Raw genomic sequence first — 10978 nt, 5'->3', positions numbered from 1 at the left:
CAGAAAAACCCCGGGACCTTGTCCAGAATTGAATACTCTCAGGATTAAGCCGATATACAAAATCAAACCAACTTCGTATAGTTGAGACCAAGCAACTAAACCTATAGTTCACCTAGTTTTGTATGTATCCCTGCACCTCCAACTTGCAATAAGTCACGCATTTGGAATAATTCCTTTGGTTCATATTCCAAATAGTAAAGGAACGACAAATATGTTCGGTGACAACTATTTTCAACCAAGTGATATGAGTTCGACAAAAGGCTCTTCCGTTTATCCCAATAAACTCTCTATCTAATAACAACTACCAAAGTAATTGTCAAGATTTTGCACTCAATACTTTGAATCACAAAGAATTGTATTGATGCTGATCTACTCAACTAATCAATCCAATCTACCACAAGGATAAACCGATTGTAGTTGGATACTCTTTACCCGAAACAAGTATTGTGCACACCAAAGATTATGAACCCAAATCAGAAATCTTCTTTGTCTTCAAATTTTCTTATATCTTCAATAAATACCTGCACACAATCAACTTGAATCTCTTGTGATCAATCACACACATAACGGAGTCTGTTAACAATGGATTATCACAAGACATCTTTAGATCTACAAACAGTCTAAAGATCCCCGTCGAAACTTCGATCTTGTTTGAGTGAATCTTATATCAGAAGAGAAGATTCTCAAGCATAAACAAACTAGATGAAATCAAAGTTCAACAACAATTAGTCAATCAAATCAATCGAAAACTAATAATAAACCGCAATTATCTAGTTTCCCACCGACGGTACTAATAGAGCTTCTCAATCCCAAAGAAGTCTTTAAACCGAGCGGCCGTAAGAGATTTCGCCTAATTAGGTTACTCTCCTCTCCGAATAGGCGGCTCCACCAGTAACAACACAACAAGGTAGTTTTGCTGGCTCTGAGGATTAGTTTGCTCGAAATGCAAACTTTCATATTTATAGACCAAGGAAGTTTGGACACCAAGGAATTTCCAAAACCAAAAATATTCTCAAGATATGCAATATATTTCCAAATTCGGTATCCATAATTCCTGGAAATGCTTTGTCCAAATGTTGACCAAAATCTCTTAGAAAATCTCCAACTAGTAAATGCACATTACTAATTTTTATTTTCCAAATATAAAATTAAAAACCTTAATTAAAAGATTCTCAATTTATTTTTGATCCGGGATTCTCCTTTAGCTATTAAGGAATATCTTTGAACAATAAAAGATAAGCATTACTGCATATGTTCAAAGTATGTCGACATTTTTACTTTGTAAGTCCTCTTTCATACTTACAATCTTGGAATCGATTTGCCACACTTCCAAACAAGTTTAGAATTGGTTCATCTGACTTCCAAGAACTATGTGATTGATTATCCTATCAAATCACCAAACATGGGTTTCACGGTTCTACCAAAACAAGTTTATGTTCTACCTCCATGTGGGTACTAGAATTAGTCACGCTAGTTAACAAAACTTGGTTGACTAGGTACCAGGATCGGTTCCCACATATATATGGTATCTAACTTGTATTTTTTGCACATGTCCATAGGATCGGTTCCCAATAACTAAAAACGTGTTGCACGTGTTCATAGGATCGGTTCGCAATAACTAGAAACTTGATTCACCTCTTACAAGGATCGATTCCCCTCTTGTGATCGGTTGCACCTCTTATTAGGATCGGTTCCCCTTTGCCTAGAGTTGGTCATACCAATAACACTAAATCGATCATACCATCTCAAGTGATTACTTAAGATCGGTTTCACTAATAAAAGTCATAACAATACAAAAGTTAGGCATTGTGAATAGTTTTACCAAGAACATAAGTAAGTCATGAGCGGTTATACTAATCACACATATTGGTAGTTCAAAAGATATGCAATGAATAACAATACCAATAAGCCTAGCGATTTCCCTTTCGATTCACAAAACAACTTAATGAATTTACTTCCTTTAAACGAATGTAAAACATTGTTTCATACGATGAAATCTTCACTTCATACTCATACATAATCACAATAGCATTCAAACGATTATGTCGATGTCTTATATACGAAGTTCAAAAGATAAGCGTTATACTTCATATTGTATTCCTTAATACTACGTCTAACTAGAGTATAATCATTCATAGCTTCACAGTTATGTTTTCAATATGCATGACTTGAAAGATACGTTAGGGAATGAAACAGTTCAAGTCAAATATTACTAACCTCAAGTGGAAGGATGATGTCGTCGTTGTAGTTCCGTACTTCTTCACATTCTTCAAGTCTTCACGTAATACTTGTAATGTCTCACATCCTAATACTTTCAAGTTAACTTATACAAAGTTGACTCGCACATAATCAAGCGACTTTTTAAATGAGTTTTGGTTCACTAAAATATGACAACCAAACTTGATATACCAACGCTTGGTGGGTTCAACCGATCTATGCTCTAACAATCTCCCCCTTTGTCAATTTAGTGACAAAACTCTTATATCATATGGATAAACAAATTACAAGAATTCATTACACATACGCTTGATTACCAAATTCAACAACACAATAACCTGTATACTTTCAAAGGATCTTACAAATCTCACAAGACTTGCAACCTATAAGAGTTAAGCACGAGGGTTCGACACACCATTTTTGATAACCAATATCAAAACCGAAACTACAAAGTATTTTTGTTTTGATATGTTACCAAGGAATCAATTTCCCGAATCAATTTTTCCTAATAGTTTAGCAAACCAAAAAATCTACTAAGCACGTTAGTTCATTTGCTAAACCGATTGCACAAATACAACCGCTTGTTCGATAAGAACAAAATAAAGATAACTTTATTTTTCTCATCAGGTTCTAATTATTCATATAACTTAGACCTTTCACTTTTGAACAAGACAAGTACTAGTTTAGTTAACTAGCATTTCTTGTTAATGCATTCGATTATACATGAATAACCAAAACTTCCACTTTGATAAGTCTAACTAAGATCAGAATTAACTTAGTTCCTCTTAAACCAAACGATTAAACATATTGTGACTTTTTCACATATTGTTTCAATCATAATCCCTCGTGATCCTTTGATAAAGCCTACCAACATGGGCTAGAACTTAACCCTGCTAAACCAAAAAGTCACCCAAACCATAAGAGTTCACACATATGAGGTCGAATATTAAGGTTAGAAAACCGAAATCAAACATCCCATATACATACATGGAAATAAAATAAAGCATTTCAAGCACAGGCTATGTAAACCAAAACTATCACAAGAAAAATTATAAACCAATAATTTTATTCATAATAATAGTTTTATTTATAATAGACTTGATACAATCATTGAAAGAAATCAAAAATTGATGCCTATTTTTCCTGGATTAAGTATTCAGCATATAACTTAATCTCTAGTGGTGCTCTTGTTGTTCACTGAGGTTTCTTCAGTGTTCAAACTTTTGAAGCATGTCTCAAGAGACTTGTCTGCAACCACTTCTTGTTTCTCAAGCTTTTCAACTTGAACCTTCATATCAGCAAGATCAACTTTTGTCTCCTCAATTTTATCTTTGAGCCAATCTTGATTTCGAACCATCATTACCAGGTTGGTTCTTAGTTCTTCAAAACCTTGGATATAGTCAATTCATACAAACCAAATAATTGTGATTCTTCCTCTTCTAATCGAATGGTTTCGATATGGTTTCCTGTCAAGTGACTGAAAGTTGTATTCCTTAAGATCACTTACACGGAATCGGTTCAAAGTTTCTTTTGAAAAAGATTTCGTTTGATCATCAGTGGAGGAACAATCACAATTACCAAGAGCTTCTAATTTGACAGTGAGTTCAACCAAGTTTATGACTTTACTTCCTTTAAACGAATGTAAAACATTGTCTCCTAGGACGAAATCTTCACCCACACCCATACATAATCACAATAACATTCATACGATTATGTCGATGTCTTATATACGAAGTTCAAAAGATTGACGTTATACTTCGTATTGTATACCTTAATATTATGTCTAACTAGAGTATAATAATTCACAGCTTCGCAGTTATGTTTTCAATATGCACGACTTGAAAGATACGTTAGGGAATGAAATAGTTCAAGTCAAATATTACTAACCTCAAGTGGAAGGATGATGTCGTTGTTGTATCTCCTTACTTCTTCACATTCTTCAAGTCTTCACGTAATACTTGTAATGTATCATATCTTAATACTTTCAAGCTAACTTATACGAAGTTGGCTCTAGTAAATAATTAAGCGACTCTTTAAATGAGTTTTGGTTCACTAAAATATGACAACCAAACTTGACATACCAACTCTTGGTGGGTTCAACCGAGCTATGCTCTAACATAAGCAATTGAACAACTCTATGAGTAACCAAAGCAATATCTCTCCACCATTAGATGGTCTTAGCTTGAATATTAAATCAGGTTTTCATCTAACGGTGAATATTGATTGCTTTGTTTCAAAGCTCTCAAACCCTGATTTGAAGACTATATAAGGGAGAACTCTAGCAACTGGAAAACCTAATCCATACACCTCCTGTGTGATACTAGTTGCGACTAGAGTCGATTCTCCTTTAACCTAGGTTTTTCCTAAAACCATTATAGGTTAACGACTTAAAGACTTCATTGGGATTCTGAAGCTAGATCCAACTATTTTATCTGTAGTTGCGTGTTCTGATCTTACTTATTTTATCGTGTTGAGTATTATCTTCTCTAAGATTTGCTCGAGATTTATTTACGATAGGTAAGTTGTAAAAAGTAATCACAAAGCTTTTCATCTCATTCTTTGTGATTACACAATAACTTGTTCTGCTACCATATAGTTAATTTATTGTGAGGTGATTGATATTTCTAGGCTGTTCTTCGGGAATATAAGACCGGATTATCAATTGGTTCCCGTTCACCTTGTGAATTTTTCACATATTTTTTAGCAAAGGAACTAACATGGGAGACAGATTTCTAAAGACGGAACAAAAACTTCGTAGATATTTATGTGGGAGATAGATTTATCTATCAGAATAGACTTTTTTGTGGGAGACAAATTTGTTTATAAAGTCTTCGACTTTGGTTCGTAGCAACTCTTAGTTGTGGGTGAGATCAGCTAAGGGAATCAAGTGCGTAGAGTCCTGTTGGGATTCAGAGGCGTAAGAAACGCGATTATACCATAATCAGCGTGAGACTTGGTTAGGGCTCGACTACATTCCAGTCCGAAGTTAACTTGTAGTAGGCTAGTGTTTGTAGCGACTTAATACAATGTGGTTTTCAAATCTGGACTAGGACCCGGGGTTTTTCTGCATTTGCGGTTTCCTCGTTAAAAAAACTTCTGGTGTCTGTGTTATTTCTTTTCCGCATTATATTTTTTTATATAATTGAAATATCACAGGTTGTGTGTAGTTCAATCAATTGGTAAATCCAACCTTTGGTTGTTGATTGAAATTGATTGACATTTGAACATTGGTCTTTGGTACCGCTCAAGTTGTTTCTCATAATAATCAGGCTCAAGGATTTCTATCTGTTTGATTTGCTGATTACATTGAGAAACAGAGATATAACTCTTGAACTTATTTCCTTGATTGAGTATGACTATCTAGTTGATTCTATTGGAATTATATTGGAGTTAGTCCATACAGATTGCCGAACGAAATGTTTGGTGTGGTTGTTAGACCCCCCCCCCCTTTTTTAGTAATGCAAGTTAAGCGAAATAGGTTTAACGGTGAAACTAAAGATGAATTGATCCAAATAGATGCAACGATGTGGCAGCAAATTAACGGAATACCTTTTTCTGTTTTTAGGTTGTCTCATCATCCTTAGAGCTCTTCACAGTTTCGACCCGTTCTGCACTCTAGATGCTCCGCCAGCCGCTCCACAAGTCGCTCCACCAGCCGCTCCATGAAGGGGGGTGTTTTCTTACCTTGTTTATATAATTTGGTAATTAAGTCTAATGTAACGTTTAATGAAAGTTAGTTTGAGACTAATGTAACGTTTAATGGAGTCTAATGTTGTTTGATATAAACATAAGAGTGGTGCAAATACAAAGACATTTCCATTAATTAAGCTAATGATAACATAACGATGGTGGAATTACATCATACACTTAATCAATGCACTCCAACTTAAAACACGAAGGACATTCCCATATGTGTCTTCTTCAGTAGAATGTGCAAATGCATAAAAAAATTGCAACTAGGGCTTAAGCATTCACTAATCATGTATTTTGTAAACTCTACTTCTCCGTAGTGGTCGTGTTGTGGCTTCTTCAACATGATTTTAAGCTTCGAGTTTTTCCACGATGTTGCTTCTCCGCAGTGGTCGTATTGCGGCTTATCCCACCTGACTTTAAGTTTCAAGTTTTTCCATGATTCTGCTACCTTTTCATCTTCTTGCTCCTTCATAACATCACCTAACATTTGTGGTTCTTAACGATATTTGGGATCTTGACATTGCAAATATATGAGTTTTTATGGTTGTGATTCAATGACCATTTTGTTAGCTGGACAACCAACTTGTGTACACTTTGAATACATCAAAGGGCATTGCACCAAACTGTGGTCATCCATGAAACATAATGGACAAACCTCTTTTGCTTCCACACATACAAATTGTTTTCCTTTGCTTTTAAAAACATGATGTTGGTTGAGAACGTTTTCAGTTGAGAATGTTTGTGGCCGTGTTTTGAAAATATTGGTTACCATGTATGATTTATATAAGGAAATATATGACCGTTATAATTAAACCGTTATCTCGTCTCACATTGAGCCAATCGTCCTTGGTGAGCCGAAACGTGTAGTCTTATCCAAAGAATTTTATTCCACTCCCTATAAAATTTAAAGGATTTCAACTCCAAAACCACACCTTCTCTATCTTAATCTTTCATTCTCAAAAAATTGTACCAAAAATTCTCAAAAAAAATGTCTGCTAAAATTCGTCGTCCTAATTTATTGAAGAAGGGGATTTATCTATAAGCAAAGGCTAGGTTTTTCATAGGGTACAAAATATTATGCGCGATCAAGACATGGCGGACACGTCTTTTTGGCACAACATTTTCATAATGTTCGTTTCAGAAACGGGGAACCTCGGAAACCGAGATACTGGTGGTTTGTGTGGTCGTTTTCAATCAATTAATCGCGAGGTCACGCGATTCCTTGACCGAGTAAGAGAAATTGATCAAGAAAGATTCAACTATGTAACTGACGCTGAAGTGATCCAAATAGCTCTGGATGAATGGCAGAAAAATCATGATAAGCCTTTTCTTTACGAAGTTTGTTTCAACATCCTTAAGAATTGTTCCATCTCAATCACATCTTTACTGCAGCGCAAGGGATCTCCATGTCTTTACTATGGAAGATGTTACTCTTATTTGATGTTGGATATATATTTTTATCGATAAATATAACCAGTGACTAGTTTTGGGAAAAAGTGTTGCAAAGGTTTGTAGCGTTGCGAAATGAATATTTACGAAACAACAAGAGCCTAGAATTAGGGTTGTCAATGTGTCTGGGTCCTCCTAGGTAAGATCTTACTTATAAGAGTCGGGTCCGGTTCCTAAATTTGTGGACCCGGAACCGGACCCGCTAAAAATCCCGGGTACCCGTCGATTCCGGGTACCCATTGGGTATCAAGAAAACTGTTAAAAAAAATTAAAACTTAATTTCTTTCTCTTTTTGGCTTGAATCTAAATATCTTTTACAAAAAATCATTATTATTTCATTATTAACATATTAAATAAATATTAAATGTAAAAGAAAAAATGAAAAATGAAAAAAATATCTAAGCTAAAACTAACAAAATACTTAAATTTTTGCTAATAAGATGAATAGAAGTTAGAATAACCGGGTACCCAACGTCTATTACCCGTCGTTTCTTATATTGTTAACACTAAAAAACAAGTAGCTTTTAGGGACGGCTGTTTTGAAAAAACCGTCCCTAAAGAAGGATATTTGGGACGGTGATGGCCTGACTGTCCCTAATAGTCATAAAATATTTAAATCAAGGCTAAAATATGTCCGTCCCAAAAAGAAAACATGGCCAAATAGTATTAGTGACGGTGGAATAGGGGACGGTACATAAACCGTCCCTAATACCTCTTGGGACGGTTTTTTGTCCTCTTGGGACATTGTTTGGCCGTCCCAAGAGGCCTTCTGTTTTGTAGTGTAATGGGTCCGGGTAATGGGTGTTAGAGCATTGCTCGATCGAACTCGCAATCGTTGCTATCTCAAGCTTGTTTGTCAAGTTTAGTTGCCAAAAATGTAAGTCTTGATTTCTAGTCTACTATAGCTAAGTCTCGGACTAGGATAGAAAGTGTAGTTGAGCTCTAGACTCCACGGCGCATGAAAAGACGAAGAACTACTCAAGGAACTGGTGGAACTTCATCGACAAAAAGGTATGTGGAGACTTGAACTTATCTATCACTCAAAAGTCTATCTACTCTATCTCCTATCTTGAGACAAAAGTCGTATTGCTATATAGACTTTGATTATACACATTTGCTATTTCGAGCCGAGTTTATCTCGCTTATCTATTTCTCGAAATATGTGTTTCTAAGCCTTCGCTTTGGCCAAGTTCATCTTTATTAGTGACGAAAGTCATGTTGATTATTTCAATTACTTGAAAATCGCGTTGATTAAAAATAGTTTGTGAATAACAACTATATAACATCCTCTAAGAATGTTTCAATTATTGAAATGAGAGTTTAGAATATATAACCATGTTTAGATATAAACATTGTATGAGAATTCATACTTGTATAAGTCCAAAATCCTTGAACCAAAGCATGCGTACTTAGCTGTTCAGGATGACCATAGCTAAGTCCGCGTACTGTCGGAAGTTCAAATCCCGTGAATTTCTGCTGGAGTTTGTGAACTGGAAACAAGCTCAGTCCGGGTACTTAAGTATGCGTACCAGTATGCGTACTTAAGTGGGTTATTTTCTAAAACAGTTTAATTCGTGAACTACATTTATAAATTAAGTAATGCAATATTTGCAAACCGTGGCTATAATGTTCATGAATTGATTCGAGTGAATCAAAACTGTTTTTGCTTCGATTTTGTCTTGTATACTTCTATGAGATCTAAGCAATTGAACAACTCTCTAACTAGTTCTTTTGAGTCATTTGAACTAGTTATGGTGAAGAAGAATAAGGTTGATATGAAAGTGCTCATATGGCTAACCATTGGTTAACTACTGTTAGACCAACGACTTGTACACGTTTAGGTACGGTTACTCAAACCTAAATGAATTTACATTTCATGTGTGTATGAAAAGCTAAGTTCGATCTAACGGTTGAGAGATATTAACTTGAATCTAATCAGGTTTTCATCTAACAGTAAATATTGAATGCTTTGTTATCAAGGTAGCATTGATTGTAAATCCTGATTTGGAGACTATATAAAGGAGAATTCTAGCAACTCGGAAACCTAATTCCCACACCTCCTATGTGATACTAGTTGTGTAAGCTAGAGTCGATTCTACTTTAACCTTAGGTTTCTATCGAGACCCTGTAGGTTAACGACTTAAAGACTTCATTGGGATTGTGAAGCCAGACCCAACTATTTTCTCTGTAGTTGTGTGATCTGATCTCGTTGTTTCTATCGTGCTAGAGTGCAATCGTAAAATTGGCTTGAGATTAATTTCTCCGATAGGCAAGATTGGAAAGTAGTCACAAACATCTTCGTCTCATCGTTTTTTATTCCGAAATATCTTGTTTCTCTTGTCGATTAAGATTATTGTGAGGTGATTGATATTTCTAGGTTGTTCTTTGGGAATATAAGTCTGGTACATCAATTGGTTTTCACCTTGATTTATCAAAAAACGGAACAAAACTTGTATGTATTTCTATGGGAGACAGATTTATCTATTCATGTAGACTTTTCTGTGTGATACAGATTTGTTTATTAAAGTCTTCGACTTTGGGTCGTAGCAACTCTTAGTTGTGGGTGAGACTAACTAAGGGAATCATGTGCATAGTATCCCGCTGGGATCAGAGACGTAAGGAGCGCAAATGTACCTTGGATCAGTGTGAGATTGATTGGGGTTCAACTACAGTCCAGACCGAAGTTAGTTTGTAGTAGGATAGTGTATGTAGCTGCTTAATACAGTGTGTGTTCAATCTGGACTAGGTCCCGGGGTTTTTCTGCATTTGCGGTTTCCTCGTTAACAAAACTTCCGGTGTCTGTATTATTTCTTTTTCGCATTATATTTTGTTATATAATTGAAATATCACAGGTAGTGCGTTGAATCGATCAATTGGTAAATCCAACTTTTGGTTGTTGATTGAAATTGATTGATCCTTGAACATTGGTCTTTGGTACCGTTCAACTTATTTCTCTTGTATTCAATTGGGCTTGCAGATTTTAATTTGTTTGAATAAGGATTTAATCGAGAAATTGAGATATAACTCTTTGATATACTTTTTTTATTAAGATTGAGTCTAACTGTCTAGTTGATTCTCTTAAAAGTATAGTGGAGTTAGTCCATACAGAATGCTAAGCGAAATATTGGGTGCGGTTGTTGTACCCTCACTTTTTCAATGGGTACCCATTGGCAACAAGATTTGCATTCATTGGTAAGGATGTCAAATGTTATGCAGAAGTTTTATGGATGGTTCACCGTGAAAATTATGGATTTTCCAACTAAGAACTAGTGATTATCTTAGTACCCTTGTCCTCATTGAGAAACTACATCACAGTTTAATTAGAATCATATTAACTAACTTGTTGTTTATCTGTTTTTCAGAAAACCATGGCTCAAGCCTAGTTTATTGAAGAAAACGGAAGAGAGTTTAAGCATTTTGAATGCTTGGTGTTAATTTTATCGTTATGATATCAAGTTACTATATATGTAAGTCTAAATGTAACAAGTATCACTTAATATAAAATGGAAATAAACTTTTGCGGCCTAAATATTTTCATTAATTAATATTACAACCACTTCTTTTGCAAGATATAAACTTAGACAATAATAAGAACTTAAATAATTACATAAAAAAAATC

Source organism: Papaver somniferum, chromosome 11, assembly GCF_003573695.1.
Source record: "Papaver somniferum cultivar HN1 chromosome 11, ASM357369v1, whole genome shotgun sequence".
NCBI lineage: Eukaryota > Viridiplantae > Streptophyta > Magnoliopsida > Ranunculales > Papaveraceae > Papaver > Papaver somniferum.
This window is presented reverse-complemented; position numbering follows the sequence as displayed.